Genomic DNA, 18,167 nt, shown 5'->3' with positions numbered 1-18,167 from the left:
AAACTCCGAATTATACACAAGAAACTAAAATAAAAAATCATACAAGACTAACAAAGGCCAGAGGCTCCTGACTTGAGACAGGCGCAAAATTGCGGCGGGGTTAAACATGTTTATGAGATCTCAACCCTCCCCCTATACCTCTAGCCAATGTAGAAAAGTTAACTCATAAAAATACGCACATTAAAATTCAGTTCAAGTGAAGTCCGAGTCCGATGTCAGAAGATGAAACAAAAGAAAATAAATAAAATGACAATAATACATAAATAACAGCAGACTACTAGCAGTTCACTGACATGCCAGCTCCGCACCTAAATTAAACTGATAAAAAGATTATGTTTTCATCATATAAATATCAGGCATTAATGATATGTGTCGTAATGACCATTAGAGGGGTTACGGAGGACCTAATGTCCAAAATACGCGTGAAAATTAAGAAATAGCCAATCTTGAATAATGAAATGGATATTTTGAATAATGGAATGGACTGGTGCGACCATTTAGTCCCTACTTATAGATATACATTATACTTCATTCGAAAGCTTATTAAGAGATGAACAAAAGGTATATAGTCGATATTATCAGCAACGCATATTAGAGGAGTAACGAAGGAACTAAACATCGGAATACGCTTGAACATGAAGAAATAGCTTATTTTGAATAACGGTATGGACTGCTGAAAACCGTTAGCCCCTAATCTTGGCAAAATTAATACACGGAATTAAAACTTATTGATAGAGGAATTAATTTAGTTTAAACTATATGTTCCGTACTGACAATTAGAGTGGTTTCGGAGTACCTAAATGCCAAAATACGCGTGAAAATGTAGAAATCGCCAATTTTGAAAAATGAAATGGATTTTTTGAATAATGAAATGGACTGTTGCGAGACTTTAGCCCCTAATTATAGAAATACCTTCAACCACAATCGAAAGCGTATTAAGAGAGAAACAAAATATATATAGTTGATAAGTTCCGCAACGCATATTAGAAGAGTAACGAAGGACCTAAACATCGAAATACGCTTGAACATGAAAAAATAGTTTATTTTGAAAAATGGAAAGGACTGGTGCAAGCCATTAGCCCTTAATCAAGTCAAAATTTATACACCAAATTAAAGCTTATTGGTAGAGGAATAAGCGGAGTATAAACGATATGTGCGACAATGGCCATAAAAAAATCAAGAAATAGCCAATTTTGAATACGAAATGGATATTGATTTATGCAATGGACTGCTGCCACCCTTTAGCCCTTAATTATAGATATACCTTATACCTCATTCGAAAGCTTATTAAGAGAGGAAAGAAAAATATATAGTCCATATGTTTTGCAACACATATTAGAGGAGTAACGAAGGATCTCAACATCGAAATACGCTTGAACATTAAGAAATAGCTTATTTTGAATAATGAAATGAATTGCTGCAAGCCCTCAGTCTGTAATCAATGCAACAAGTATACACCAAATTAAAGCTTACTGATAGAATAATTAACTGAGTATAAACGATATGTTCTGCAACGCATATTAGAGGAGTAACGAAGGAACTAAACATCGAAATGCGTTTGAACATTAAGAAATAGCTTATTTTAGATAAAGGAATTGACTGCTGCAAGCCTTTAGCCCCTTATCAAGGCAAAATTAATACACGAAATTAAAGCTTATTGATAGAGGAATCAATTGATAAAATTAAGAAAGGACATGGGGAATGTGTCAAAGCGACAACAACCCGACCATAGAGCAGACAACAGCCGAAATCCACCAATGGGTCTTCATTGGAGCGAGAAACTCCCGTACCCGTAGGCGTCCTTCAGCTGGCCCCTTAAAACATATGTATACTGGTACAGTGATAATGGGCGTCATACTAAACTCCGAATTATACACAAGAAACTAAAATAAAAAATCATACAAGACTAACAAAGGCAAGAGGCTCCTGACTTGAGACAGGCGCAAAATTGCAGCGGGGTTAAACATGTTTTTGAGATCTCAACCCTCCCCCTATACCTCTAGCCAATGTAGAAAAGTAAACGCATAAAAATGCGCACATTAAAATTCAGTTCAAGAGAAGTCCGAGTCCGATGTCAGAAGATGAAACAAAAGAAAATAAATGACAATAATACATAAATAACAGCAGACTACTAGCAGTTCACTGACATGCCAGCTCCGCACCTAAATTAAACTGATAAAAAGATTATGTTTTCATCATATGAATATCAGGCATTAATGATATGTGCCGTAATGACCATTAGAGGAGTTACGGAGGACCTAATGTCAAAAATACGCGTGCAAATTAGGAAATGGCCAATCTTGAATTATGAAATGGATATTTTGAATAATGGAATGGACTTTGCGAGACTTTAGTCCCTAATCATAAATATACATTATAATATATTCGAAAGCTTATTTAGAGATGAACAAAAGGTATATAGTCGATATGTTCAGCAACGCATATTAGAGGAGTAACGAAGGAATTAAACATCAAAATACGTTTGAACATTAAGAAATAGCTTATTTTGAATAACGGAATGGACTGCTGTAAGCCGTTAGCCCCTTATTTTGGCAAAATTAATACACGGTATTGAAGGCTATTGATAGAGGAATAAATTTAGTTTAAATAATATGTGCCGTACTGACCATTAGAGTGGTTACGGAGTACCTAAATGCCAAAATAGTCGTGAAAATGTAGAAATCGCCAATTTTGAATAATGAAATGGATATTTTGAATAGTGGAATGGACTGTTGCGAGACTTTAGCCCCTAATTATAGAAATACCTTCAACCACAATCGAAAGCTTATTAAGAGAGAAACAAAATATATATAGTTGATAACTTCCGCAACGCATATTAGAAGAGTAACGAAGGACCTAAACATCGAAATACGCTTGAACATAAAAAAATAGTTTATTTTGATATAATGGAAAGGACTGCTGCAAGTCATTAGCCCTTAATCAAGGCAAAATTTATACACCAAATTAAAGCTTATTGGTAGAGGAATAAGCGGAGTATAAACGATATGTGCGACAATGGCCATAAGAAAATCAAGAAATAGCCAATCTTGAATATGAAATGGATATTGATTTATGGGATGGACTGCTGCCACCAATTAGCCTGAAGTATAAATATACCTTATACCTCATTCGAAAGCTTATTAAGAGAGGAAAGAAAGATATATAGTCGATATGTTCTGCAACACATATTAGAGGTGTAACGAAGGATCTCAACATCGAAATACGCTTGAACATTAAGAAATAGATTATTTTGAATAATGAAATGGATTGCTGCAAGCCCTCAGACTGTAATCAATGCAGCAAGTATACACCAAATTAAAGCTTATTGATAAAACAATTAACTGATTATAAACGATATGTTCTGCAACGCATATTAGAGGAGTAACGAAGGAACTAAAAATCGGAATACGCTTGAACATGAAGAAATAGCTTATTTTGAATAACGGAATGGACTGCTGCAAGCCGTTAGCCCCTTATCAAGGAAAAATTAATGCAACAAATTAAAGCTTTTTGATAGAGGAATAACATGAGTATCAATGATATGTGCCGTAATGACCATTAGAGGGGTTACGGAGGACCTAATGTCCAAAATACGCGTGAAAATTAAGAAATAGCCAATCTTGAATTATGAAATGGATATTTTGAATAATGGAATGGACTGTTGCGAGACTTTGGTCCCTAATCATAGATATACATTATACTCAATTCGAAAACCTATTAAGAGATGAACAAAAGGTATATAGTCGATATTTTCAGCAACGCATATTAGAGGAGTAACGAAGGAATTAAACAGCGAAATACGCTTGAACATTAAAAAATAGCTTATTTTGAATAACGGAATGGACTGCTGAAAGCCGTTTGCCCCTAATTTCGGCAAAATTGATACACGGAATTAAATCTTATTGATAGAGGAATTAATTTAGTTTAAACTGTATGTGCCGTACTGACAATTAGAGTGGTTACGGAGTACCTAAATGACAAAATACGCGTGAAAATGTAGAAATCGCCAATTTGAATAATGAAATGGATATTTTGAATTATGGAATGGACTGTTGCAAGACTTTAGTCCCTAATTATAGAAATACCTTCAACCACATTCGAAAGCTTATAAAGAGAGAAACAAAATATATACAGTTGATGAGTTCCGCAACGCATATTAGAAGAGTAACGAAGGACCTAAACATCGAAATACGCTTGAACATAAAAAAAATTAGCTTTTTTTGAATAACGGAATGGACTGTTGCAAGCTGTTAGCCTATAATCAAGGCAAAATAAATACACAAAATGAGAACTTATTGGTAATGGAATAAACTGAGTATAAACGATATGTGCAGCACTGACTATTAAAGGGGTTGTGGGGGACCTAAATGCTAAAATACGCCTGAAAATTAAGACAAATAAGAAATTTTAAATAACAAAATGAATGATTGCAATAATGGAACGGACTGGTGCGATCTTTTAGCTCTAATTATAGATATACATTATATCTCATTCGAAAGCTTTTTAGCAGAGGAACAAAAGGTATACAGTCGATATATTCCGTATCGCATATTCGAGGAATAAAGAAGGAACTTTACCTCGAAATACGCTTGAACATTGAGAAATAGCTTATTTAGAATAACGGAATAGATTGCTATAAGCCGTCAGAGCCTATTCAAGGCAAAAAAAAAAATACCCCAAATTAAAGATAATTGATAATTGAATAAACTGAGGATAAACGATATGTGCAGCAATGACCATTACAGGGGTTATGGAGGACCTAAATGCCAAAATATGCTTGAAAACTAAGAATTAGCGAATTTTGTATAATGAATGGATATTTTAAATAATGAAATACACTGCTGCGACCATTTAGTACCTTATGATAGATATACCTTATTTCTCATTCGAAAGCTTATTAAGAGAGGAAAAAAATATATATAGTGGATATGTTCTGCAACGTATATAAGAGGAATAACGAAGAACCTTAAAACGGCAAAATACGTTTGAACATTAAGAAATAGCTTATTTTGAATAATGGAATGGACTGCTGCAAGCCGTTAGCCCCTTATCAAGGCAAAGTTAATACACCAAATTAAAGCTTATTGATAGAGGAATAAATTTAGTTTAAACAATATGTGCTGTAATGACCATTACAGAGGTTACGGAGGACCTAATTTCAAAAATACGCGTGAAAATTAAGAAATAGCCAATCTTGATTAACGAAATGGATATTTTGAATAATGGAATGGACTGGTGCAACCCTTTAGTCCCTTATTATAGATATACATTATACTTCATTCAAAAGCTTATGAATAGATGAAAAAAAATATATAGTAGATATGTTCAGTAACGCATATTAGAGGAGTAACGAAGGAATTAAACATCGAAATACGCTTGAACATTAAGAAATAGCTTATTTTGAATAACGGAATGAACTGCTGCAAGCCGTTAGTCCCTAATGTAGGCAAAACTAATACACTAAATTAAAGCTTATTGATAGATGAATAATTTTAGTTGAAACGATATGTGCCGTACTGACCATAAGGGGTTACGGAGTACCTAAATGCCAAAATACGCGTGAAAATTTAGAAATAGCCAATTTTGAATAATAAAATGAATATTTTGAATAATAGAATGGACTGTTGCGAGACTTTAGCCCCTAATTATAGATATACCTTCAACCTCATTCGAAAGCTTATTAAGAGAGAAACAAAATATATATAGTTGATAAGTTCCGCAACGCATTTTAGAAGAGTAACGAAGGACCTAAACATCGAAATACACTTGATTTATGGAATGGACTGCTGCCACCATTTAGCCCATAATTATTGATATACCTTTTACCTCATTTGAAAGCTTATTAAGAGAGAAAAACAAGATAAATAGTCGATATGTTCAGCAACACATATTAGAGGAGTAATGAAGGATCTAAACATCGAAATACGCTCGAACATTAAGAAATAGCTTATTTTAAATAATGAAATGGACTGATGCAAGGCCTAGGCCTTTAATCAAGGCAAACTGTATACAAATTAAAGCTTATTGATAGAGGAATAAACTGAGGATAAACGATATGTTCTGCAACGCATATTAGAGGAGTACAGAAGGAACAAAATATCGAAATACGTTTGAACATTAAGAAATAGCTTATTTTGAATAACGGAATGGATTGTTGCAAGCCGTTTGCCCCTAATCAAGACAAAATTAATACACCAAATGAGAGCTTATTGGTAATGGAATAAACTGAGTATAAACGATATGTGCAGCATTGACTATTAGAGGGGTTACGGAGGACCTAAATGCCAAAATACGCGTGAAAATTAAGAAAAATAAATTTTGAATAATGAAATGAATAATTTGAAAAATGGAATGAACTGCTGCGACCTTTTAGCTCTAATTATAGATATACCCTATATCTCATTCGAAAGCTTTTTAACAGAGGAACAAAAGGTATACAGTCGATATATTCCGCAACGCATATAAGAGGAATCCTGAAATTACTCCCAACACTTGAAACTTTAGTTATAAAATCAAAATCATTGTCTCTAATTTCACAAAATCGACATCGTTGAAACACGGACCGCGAAGAGGACCCCAAAATGAACTGGTTTGGAAACAGAAATGTTCATATTACTGCTTGCTCAACGTGGAATTGGGGTAACAGGACAAGTACAAAAAAGCAAATATTTATTTGTATGTACCTGTTATTTGTACAATAGTTGGCTAATTGCAGGATTCATTTTTATACCCCACGCAACGAAGTTGCGGAGGGTATAATGTTTTTGACCCGTCCGTCCGTCCGTCAGTCCATCAGTCCGTCCGTCAGTCCTGTTTCTTGTCATCGCAACTACTCTCAAACCAAACAACAGAATGTCATGAAACCTTTTTAGATGAAAAGGACATATTATGTAGTTGTGCATATCGTCAGGAAATTACGATTCAATTTTTTTCTAGGAGTTACGCCCCATTGAACTTATTTGCTTCAATGTACTACTGCAACAGTTTGTCATCGCAACTCCTCTAAAACTACACTACAGAATTTCATGAAACCTTTTTAGATAATAAGGACATACTATTAGATGTGCATATCGTCAGGAAATTACGATTCAATTTTTTTTCTAGGAGTTACGCCCCTTTGAACTTATTTACTTAAATGTACTACTGCAACAGTTTGTCATCGCAATTCCTCTGAAACTACACAACAGAATTTCATGAAACCTTTTTAGATAATAAGTACATACTATGTAGATGTGCATATCGACAGGAAATTGTGATTCAATTTTTTTTATAGGAGTTAGGCCTCTTTGAATTTTTTTGCTTTAAGGTACTACTTCAACAATTTGTCATCTCAACTCCTCTGAAACCACACAACAAAATTTCATGAAACTTTGTAGATAATAAGGACATACTTCGTAGATGTGCATATTGACAGGAAATTACGATTCATTTTTTTTCTAGGAGTTAGGCCCCTTTGAACTTATTTGTTTCAATGTACTTCTGCAACAGTTTGTCATCTCAACTCCTCTGAAACCACACAACAGTATTTCATGAAATTTTGTAGATAATAAGGACATACTACATTGTGACACAACAGCCGACAGTTTATTTTTGTGTTGATTTAGATGTAAATGTGAAAATAAAAGAAGATAAAAGATAGACGTTTTGCTATATAATATTTTGATATGAGCGTCACTGATGAGTCTTATGTAGACGAAACGCGCGTCTGGCGTACAAAATTATAATCCTGGTACCTTTGATAACTATTGCTACATTTTTGTTGATAAACAAACGCCACTCCGTCAATCACGCTCGTCGTTGGGAGATGTCCGACGTGGAGCGATTTTGCTTTTTATAATTATAATCTCATCCGTTAATTCACTGACCAATTCAGATTCACAGTCACTGTCATATGACGATTCCGTAGTTGAATCGGGAATGTCATTGTACACACGAGTTGTCGGACTAAACTGGTCACCCGCTGATTGATACTTCGGCACACGATAACAGTGAAACAACAGCAGGGGTCCAGTTTATTCTCGGACTTTATCGTTGCTAAATAACTAACGGAAGTCTTCGGGAGCATTCGAATCAAATATATAGGGCCTCTAATGGGAATCCAGCAATCGAAATCCATTGACCTTGTTGTGTTGCACGACTTCTTAATCCGGTAAAAGGCTTTCAAACTATTATTTAATTAAACAGTTTAGCTACAGAATGGCAGTTTCGATTTTGTGGCCGTAATTATTTGAGTAAGGTTCATTTAATTGATCTGAGTGAAAGTTCCTTTCTTGTCATTATCGGCGATGGGGGTAACTGACCAGTTTAACGTTTCTTTACGAAAAAATCACTTTATACATACACACAGACATGCTAATTAGTTTGTAATAACAACTCACAAGTTCATTAAACCTCAAATACCTTCGTGGATACTCTGCCACCCTGTGTTTGTTTAATTAAATCATGCAAATAATTAATTATATTTTATTGTTTTGATTGGTATTGATCGATTTTGACAGGTAATTTTTAGATACAAATTTACTAACGAGCCTTCAAAAAGCGTTCGGAATTCGGTGTTGACAGGGTTCGGTTTTTTCAGGTTAGATTAACGTTAAATAATAGGGAAATTGTGTGGGACTTTGAAAATTGTTCGGTTTAAACTGAAATTCGGTTTTATCAGGGTTCGGTTTACCCAGGTTTCACTGTATGTAGATGTGCATATTGACAGGAAATTATTAGTCATTATTTTTTCTTATACAATTTTGTTTTCTTACACTTATTCAATTTCTCCAGTGACAATGTGGGGACGTGGGGTATGTGAGCGTGCTCACTAAGGTTCTTTAATTTTATATGCTAAGACTTCATAAAGTTATCCTTAAAGTGAAAATGTCCTTAAGACCTTAGTAGTACTCCTAAAGTTGGGACCACCATTAGGACATCTCTTAAAATAAGATCGTTTCAATAACATGGCTAAGAGCAAAAAAATCTCCTACGATGGTCTTGGGACATGTCTTAGTCCTAAGACACCTTCGATGACACGACCCCAGGTCACTACAATTTAATTTATTTATCTACAATGTACGCTTGCGTTAAACAATGGAAATTAACACTGTATATTATAATTCTGTTGACTGGTAAAGAAGAATTTTACAAGCCTGTCGAAAGAAATTGTACAAGCCAATTCCGTAGAAATTATTGTATAGCGTGAAGATTGTATGTTTTTCTTGTATATGTTTCGACATTTTACAGATCGTTTTCAAAACTCCATTTCATTACTCTGTAATATTTTCCACTGAACATACACAAAACACTTTTAAGGATAATTATATAAAAACCGCGCCCAATAGTCAATAGTGTCCTGGTTTTGATTCCAAAATATGTAGTCATACTTGAATGCAAATGTTTTAGCTCACCTGACACCAGGGCTAGGTGAATAATTCTCATCATTTGTCGTGCGTTAACTTTTACAAACATAAAAGAAAATGTGGTATGATTGCCATGCAATGAGACAACTCTCCACAAGAAACCAAAATGACACTGAAATTAACAACTTTAGGTCACCGTACGGCCTTCAACAATTAGCAAAGCCCATAACGCATAGTCAGCTAAGAAAGGCACCAAAATGTAAAAAAATGAAACACTTAAACAAAAGACACCGGTACGTCTAAACACCGCTCAGGACGTCCTGAGTGCACGCAGGACATACAAACTGCACTCAGGACATGAAATATATGTTTTAGTGTGTTGTGAAGGTATGCATTCGATAGATAATATAACTCTTCATCTAATAATTTTTGTTTTGATAAAATCATTTTAACATTTTAACATTTAAGGAGTTATCGAAGTTTTCATCGGCCGTTTTTGTGAAATATGTCAGGCATGACCTAGGATTATATATATTGAATACCAATTATCAGGTTTATTTTGCCTAGCCAGTCAAGGTCGTTAAAAACTTCCATTTGTTGTTGTTTATTAGGTCATTTGGTCTTTGATAGTTAGGAGTTATTAGTGATGGTACTAACCGCATACAAGTAAACTTGTCAAACAAACAAAATAAGATGTCTTTTGAAATATCAAAAAACAATGAAGATATATTGTTTTAGAAACAACCCGCTAAATAAACATTTTTCGTTTTGTTTGTAATAATTGAAGACAGTCGAGAAATATGAGAAATCTACATATATAGTTTGGAAATTTTAATTCAATAGACCACTTTCGAGTTCATCCGTCACCGGAAAAAAACTCGTCAATTATACGCGCCTTTATGACGTCATTTACCAGATAGAGGGGATCGCCTGTATCCCTGCACTATTAACGTTCATCAAGCGTCTTAGTGATCGTCATTATGCAGGATAAACTAGAAATAATGCTTGTTATATAGGTACTTAATAACAATTCCGAATGACAGTAGTGCTGATTGTCAATTTTGAGAATTCAATTTGCCGAGTAATTCGTACAATATAGAAGTATAGTTTTCCAACCACTCGTTCAATATTGGAATGGAAGTGACGACGCCCCTTAACGCACAAATGACGTTCACTAAAACTAGAGTTTTTGACGGAAATGCATCGAACTCGAAAGTTGTCTATTCATTTAATTTCATTAACTTAATAGAAACAAAACATATCGTTATTTAATATTTTATTTGTATGGATTTTCGTACACTATATTTTATTTCAATTTCGTGCGATGAAAATTTTAGTTTTATTCTTGCTTCAAAAATTAGGAATTTTTATTATTAGATGTATTAACGACTAACTTCTTTCGATGACAGAAACCAACCCGCGTCAGCATACACTCCAAAATTCATTTTTGATGGGGGAGTGTTATGACGACAGACGCTCGAGAGCTGTAACCGAGGTGTTGAATAATGGACACTCATTTAACTGTCTCACGACTTTGGTACTGATTATGCTACCTGTCATCGTTATTACTACGTCAGAAACTCGTAGACTAGTACGCCATCATCGTTGTTAGCGGGCTATCAAGCTAACCAACCTGGGCCTGAAAGTAGCCGTTGTGAAGTACAAAAGAAACATCAAAAGAGTAAACAAACCAAAAATAACTCAGCATAACCAAGATGGCCGCGCACCAAAATAGCGGCCTTCAACCTGTTGCTGATTACCAAGGATTTGTATAGTAAGTCTTACTATACAAATCCTTGTGATACCAACTGCAGAAAATATCTAAAGCTCACCAATTGCCCGCGGGATGTATATCCAGTCAATGTCGTTAAACACTTCCATCATCATCATGTTAAACCACGTACAACAAGATCAAAGCCACAAACATGATAAGCAGAAAAAAAGCATTATTATAGTCCATTTGCCAATTCCCGACCCTGTAATTAGATACCTTTTTTTAGTTGTCTCCATTATGAGGGACATTCATTTTTTTTTATTACAATGGAGAGCTAGCAGGAACAGCAAATTTACCTGTGCGTAATCATAGATTTTGAAATCTTTTAATTACATTAATTTGTTGTTTAGATACATACTTACGACATCAGAAATTATTGTTAAAAACTTCCAAGTGCTCCACGAAACCTCTTTCTAAATTATTAACATCTATTTTATCAGCAATCAAAGATGGGCTTTAAAGTTATTGTGAAACTGCCTATTCTAGAGGTGGCGTGAATCAGATGTGGATACTTAAAAATTCCAAAGATCTTTTAGAGTACATACAATCTAACTCTCTTTCATCTTGTAACAGTGTTAAAACATTTGACTTTTCTACTCTTTACACAAGTATTCCACATTCCAAACTAAAAGACGAAAGAGTTGGTATTACTTTGCTTCATAAAAAAGAATGGCCAACGTAGATACAAGTATCTTGTCTTAGGGAGGGATAAATCATACTTTGTAAAGAATCACTCTGATTCAGACAAAAAATTCTCTGAAACCTATATTATCAAGATGCTTGATTTCTTGATTGACAACATATTTGTAACGTTTGGAGGACGTGTTTTTCAACAGACTGTCGGCATCCCAATGGGAACAAACTGTGTCCCTCTACTTGCCGACTTGTTTCTTTATTATTATGAAGCTGACTTCATGCAGGAACTTCTTAGGAAGAAAGATAAGAAGTTAGCAATATCCTTTAACTCTACTTTCCGCTATAAAGATGACGTTCTTTCACTAAACAATTCAAAATTTGGTGACTATGTGGAACGCATCTATCCCATCGAATTGGAGATAAAGGATACTACAGATACAGTTAAGTCGGCTTCATATCTTGACTTACATCTAGAAATTGACAATGAGGGTCGGTTGAAAACAAAACTTTACGACAAAAGAAATGATTTCAGCTTTCCAATTGTGAACTTTCCATTTCTAAGTAGCAACATTCCAGCAGCACCTGCATACGGGTATATATCTCCCAATTGAAACGATATTCCCGTGCTTGCATTTCCTATCATGATTTTCTTGATAGAGGGTTACTGCTCACAAGGAAGCTATTAAACCAAGAGTTCCAAATGGTGAAGTTGAAATCATCCCTACGTAAATTTTATGGACGCCATCACGAGTTGGTTGACCGTTATGGAATAACCCTTTCATGAATGTGACCTACCGAATTAGACTATTTACCGGATTTGTAATCACATAAGCAACACAACGGGTGCCACATGTGGAGCAGGATCTGCTTACCCTTCCGGAGCACCTGAGATCACACCTAGTTTTTGGTGGGGTTCGTGTTGTTTATTCTTTAGTTTTCTATGTTGTGTCATGTGTACTATTGTTTTTCTGTTTGTCTTTTTCACTTTTAGCCATGGCGTTGTCAGTTTGTTTTAGATTTATGAGTTTGACTGTCCCTTTGGTATCTTTCGTCCCTCTTGTTGTTTAGATAAATACTTACGACATCAGAAATTATTTTTCATACAAAATTAGTTTAACCGCCGATACATCATTTTCAATCCATTATACTTTGCATTGGCAAAAGCCAAATTGTCCGGTATGGAACCAGTCTCAGATTAACAAAGGGAAGTAATTTGTTTAAAAAGTTTGTAATAACAGAATCAAATCGGACCAAACATTTTGCCTTATTTTGCATTAGAAATGCACAGAAGACTAAGTTGATGATATACATGCATTGGTTTAAGAATGGGATAAACATTACTTGTAACGAGTGACTCACTTTAAATATTGGTTTTATCGTGCAAAAAAACAAAAAAGAAGACAATTTTCATTCCAAATGTAATTAAGATTAATTGTATCGATGTATACCACCAGGACCAGTGCATCTATCCATTTTCAATGATTTTAATCTGAGGAATCTGCTCTAATTTCTGCATGATGACATTTTCAACCTTTCAAGCAACTGTGAAGTGCTGCAATATATTTTTAAGCAGCACATAAACAGTTATTAGAGAGGTACTTTCAGCTGAAACGAGAAAATATATTAGTTTTGAAAAAACACTTTATACACTAAATAAAACATTTCAGTATCTCTTTTTATAATTTTTTTTTTGTGTTATAATATTTTTTTTGAATTTTACATTTGTTAGAGATACATGAAGTACCGGTACCTTATCCCGGCCTCGTGTTTCTTGTTTGTACACCTGATTTCTCTCACAGTCTATTAAAAAATAAACAGGGACTAAATTTAAAGTCAGTCCGGAGATTTAAAAAAAAAAATATGTGTTCCAGGGTTCACGTTCCCCTTTTCTTGCCCACTCTTCATGTTCTTTGTATGTACTTCATGTCCAGGTAAATGAAACGTGAGGTGAATATCAACTAAGGTGTGATCAAGTATAAAAAATCAAATGACACTCTCTCTAAAAGAACAGATATTATGAAACCATATAACATTTTAGTTCCAGGAAAATATCTTAAGAAGGTGGAAATAAAATTATGTTATGTTTGTTCCAAAGAACTTATTACCATTCAAAGACTTGTTCCAGGGGGAACAAGTATTATGGGAACAACAATCATGTTCACACCACTATGAGAATAAAAAGTTTTCTGGCTTTTGGCTTCAGTTGGAAAAGTTTTAAGATCTGTCATACACTAGATGTGTAAAAGTTAAATGCATTTTGTGTTTCAGAAAGATAATTTCTACAGGGGCGGATTCAGCCATATACATTATTAGATAAAGAACTTGTGTTATGATGAATCTTGAAAAATAAGTGATGAAAACTGCATTAATATGACCTCAATTGGAGATATAACCCAGAGCCCAGAGGTGGATTTAAGGGGGAGCAGGGTGTTATTTCTGAACAATTGGTGGAATATAAAGGGAACACAGACGGATCAACCCATTTGAAAAAGGGGTTCCTAACCCAGGACAAAAAGGGGGGATTATATAGGGAACACAAAATCTTACCGCTTTTGAATCCGCCACTGTGGAATCACTGAAGAATGACTAGAGAGGGCCCCTACTTTATGAAAATTTCTAGATCCGCCCGGGTCTGTGATAAATTTAAATCTAAATAAGCTATTGTTATTTATTACATTAAGTAGGTCAACAGCTCATCTAGCTAATAAATATATTGTTGTGCCTTTTTATGTATATGGCTCGTTGTAGATTAACATCTAAGAAATAGTTAAATTCATGTTTATGATTTGTGTCATTATTGTTTCATTATTGTAACAATTATAAAAATCATTGTAATAACGTATTTAAGCACGTGAGATTCATTGCTATAAAAAAATAAACAGCTTACGCCCGACGTCTTGTGTGGAAGTTTTATGCAATAACCATAAATAGTTTCTGAGGAAGTTTTAAACAATAACCATTTATTGTTTTTGAGACACGGCGGGACATGTGAACCCCCCCCCCCTTCCCACCCTGTTTTATTTTACAAATATCACTAAAATAAAATTTTGAATCAAACCAAAAAGTATACAGATCTTTAAATTAGTATAACAAAGAAGTGTGTACAGTTTCAAGCAATAATCATAAATTGTTTTTGAGCTACGGCGCGACATGTAAAAAAAACCCTCCCCTTTTTAACAAAATACTCAATAACTCAAAAATAAAATTTTGAGTCATCACCAAAAAGTATACAGATCTTTAGATTAATATAACAAAGAAGTGTGTAAAGTTTTAAGCAATAATCATAAATCGTTTTTGAGATACGGTGCGACATGTAAAAAAAACCCTCCCCCTTTTAACAAAATACTCAAAAACTCAAAAAAGAAATTTTGAATCATCACCAAAAAGTATACAGATATTAAGATTAATATAACTAAGAAGTGTGTAAAGTTTTAAGCAATAATCAAGAAACGATTTTGAGATACGGTGCGACATGTGAAAAAAAGCACACCCCTGTTTTAGTTACAAAGTGCCGTAACTCAAAAAGTTTAAATCTTATTTTCACCAAAAAGTATACAGATCATTTGACCATCATAAGAAACAACTATATTAAGTTTCATGAAATTTGGATAAGTCGTTCTCAAGTTACGGTGCGACATGTTTACGCCGGACAGACGGACGGACACCAGACATTTGTATACCATAATACGTCCCGTCAAAATTTTGACGGGCGTATAAAAAAACCTTTTAACGAGGCGTATATCTGTTTATTAAATATATCTTTTTAAACTAAGAAAGTTGGTTTTACTTAATTTAAACAAAACATTAAGGTATCTTACACTTTATCTATTTCATAAATAAAAAGCAATATATATATATAATTATATATCGTTACAGTTTATGTATAGAGGGGAAATGCATACTTAAACCCCGTGCCTACTTTGGTGTTTGTACACCTGATTTCTCTAATATGACCTCAATTGGAGATATAACCCAGAGCCCAGAGGTAGATTTAAGGGGGTGCAGGGAACTATTTCTGAAAAATTGGTTGAATATAAAGGAAACACAGGCGGATCAAGCCATTTTAAAAAGGGGTTCCTAACCCAGGACAAAAAAGGGGGGATTATATAGGGAACACACAATCTTACCGCTTTTGAATCCGCCACTGTGGAATCACTGAATAATGACTAGAGAGGGCCCCTACTTTATGAAAATTTCTAGATCCGCCAGGGTCTGTGATAAATTTAAATCTAAATAAGCTATTGTTATTTATTACGTTAAGTAGGTCAACAGCTCATCTAGCTAATAAATATATTGTTGTGCCTTTTTATGTATATGGCTCTGATCTGGTTGTAGATTAACATCTAAGAAATAGTTAAATTCATGTTTATGATTTGTGTCATTATTGTTTCATTATTGTAACAACTATAAAAATCATTGTAATAACGTATTTAATCACGTGAGATTCATTGCTATAAAAAAAAACTTTTAACGAGGCGTATATCGGTTTATTAAATATATCTTTTTAAACTAAGAAAGTTGGTTTTACTTAATTTAAACAAAAAATTAAGGTATCTTACACTTTATCTATTTCATAAATAAAAAGCAATACATATATAAAAATATATCGTTACAGTTTATGTATAGAGGGAAATGCATACTTAAACCCCGTGCCTACTTTGGTGTTTGTACACCTGATTTCTCTAATATGACCTCAATTGGAGATATAACCCAGAGCCCAGAGGTAGATTTAAGGGGGCGCAGGGTTCTATTTCTGAAAAGTGGTTAAATATTAAGGGAACACAGGCGGATCAAACCATTTTAAAAAGGGGTTCCCAACCCAGGACAAAAAAGGGGGGATTATATAGGGAACACAAAATCTTACCGCTTTTGAATCCGCCACTGTGGAATCATTGAAAGTTGACTAGAGAGGGCCCCTACTTTATGAAAATTTCTAGATCCGCCAGGGTCTGTGATAAATTTAAATGTAAATAAGCTATTGTTATTTATTACGTTAAGTAGGTCAAGAGCTCATCTAGCCAAAAATAACAACTAAATGCATTTAATACCTATCTATTATATCTATTATACTGACAATAAACAAATAATACAAATAAAATCCTATTTGGAATTTTCATACCTTGATAAACTCGTAATATAGTGTAAATCTCAAAATATATAACTTCCATTTTCTACAGACTGTACATGATATCAAATGTCCTTCACATTACATGTGACGTATTTAATCACGTGAGATTCATTGCTAGAAAAGAAAACCCTTTTAACGAGGCGTATATATCGGTTTATTAAATATATCTTTTTAACTAAGAAAGTTGGCTTTATATAATTTAACCAAAAATTAAGGTATTTTACACTTTATCTATTTCATAAATAAAAAGCAATATATATATCAGTTTAAATGAGAAATATATGATTAAAGACCGTGCACTCTTAAGTTATATGTTTGAAGCAAGCGCATAAGTCATCATATATACGTCTTGAAATTTCGAAGTGTCGGCATTTCACGAAAATAAATGCAATTGAGCTAATTTTTGGTGCATGTGGAAGATAATGTAAAAGCCTTTAAGATAAATACCGTAATTCAATGAACAAATAAGTTTTTCATAGAGAAATATATCGCTATAGTTTAAGTATGCAGGGAAATGCATAGTTAAACCCCGTGCCTACTTTGGTGGTCATTTTTACGCACGAAATGCTGACTTTTACGCCAATAATTGATATATATATATATATATATATATATATATATATATATATATATATATATACTAACTAATTGCTACCAAAGTCCCGATGCGTTAAAACAGCTACTAAAGTAAGCATGATTCAGCATTTTCAAAGAATTTAAGAAATCGGTTATTATCGAAAATCTTGATGTTATATTAATATTGTTTGGACGTACAATATGTTTTTTATAACAATTTAAGATAAATATGTTACTTTAAACTCAATAAAAAATCGGGAAATGTGTAAACTCGGCCTCCAAAATGTATACGTGCCTACTTTAAATTTTGTGCCTTCTTATACAATTTTTTTAAAAAAATATTGTTAAATTACTACTTAAGTCGCAATCACCGGAACATCTCTTGATTTTGTATTTAAACAAGTATAAGGTCGTTAAAGTCAGCGTATATATTAAGGATAAGAATAACATTTCTTTTCGGAAGTCTTTGTTAATAAACAAACAAAACAGCAGTTCTGTTGGCAAGGAAGTTATATTTGTAGAAAAAAATTAAACGTAATCAAAAACTTTCAAGAAATTACGAGTAGTTTGTCTGAAATTAAAAATACATAAGGAATATCAAAATTATATGTTAAGTTGGAGTTGACACGTGCTGCAAAAAAAAGTGCACTGGTATATAAAAGAAAAACTTGATCAAACTTTTTGTGTTGTTTTATTAGCATAGAAATAT

The 18,167-nt window shown here is 33.6% G+C and overlaps 1 long non-coding RNA gene across 1 annotated transcript; it reads right to left on the bottom strand.

Annotated features, from left to right (window-relative positions):
- Positions 1–13,158: 13,158 nt before the first annotated feature.
- Positions 13,159–17,245, bottom strand: LOC143059125 (uncharacterized). Its single transcript, XR_012973395.1, has 2 exons — positions 16,874–17,245; positions 13,159–13,359 (listed from the first exon to the last, which is right to left on the bottom strand). It is a non-coding gene; the product is annotated as an uncharacterized LOC143059125 (long non-coding RNA).
- Positions 17,246–18,167: the final 922 nt, after the last annotated feature.

This window comes from Mytilus galloprovincialis, chromosome 14, assembly GCF_965363235.1.
Source record: "Mytilus galloprovincialis chromosome 14, xbMytGall1.hap1.1, whole genome shotgun sequence".
Lineage (NCBI taxonomy): Eukaryota > Metazoa > Mollusca > Bivalvia > Mytilida > Mytilidae > Mytilus > Mytilus galloprovincialis.
Note: the sequence above shows the minus strand (reverse complement) of the source record. Positions and strands in the feature narration are given on the sequence as shown.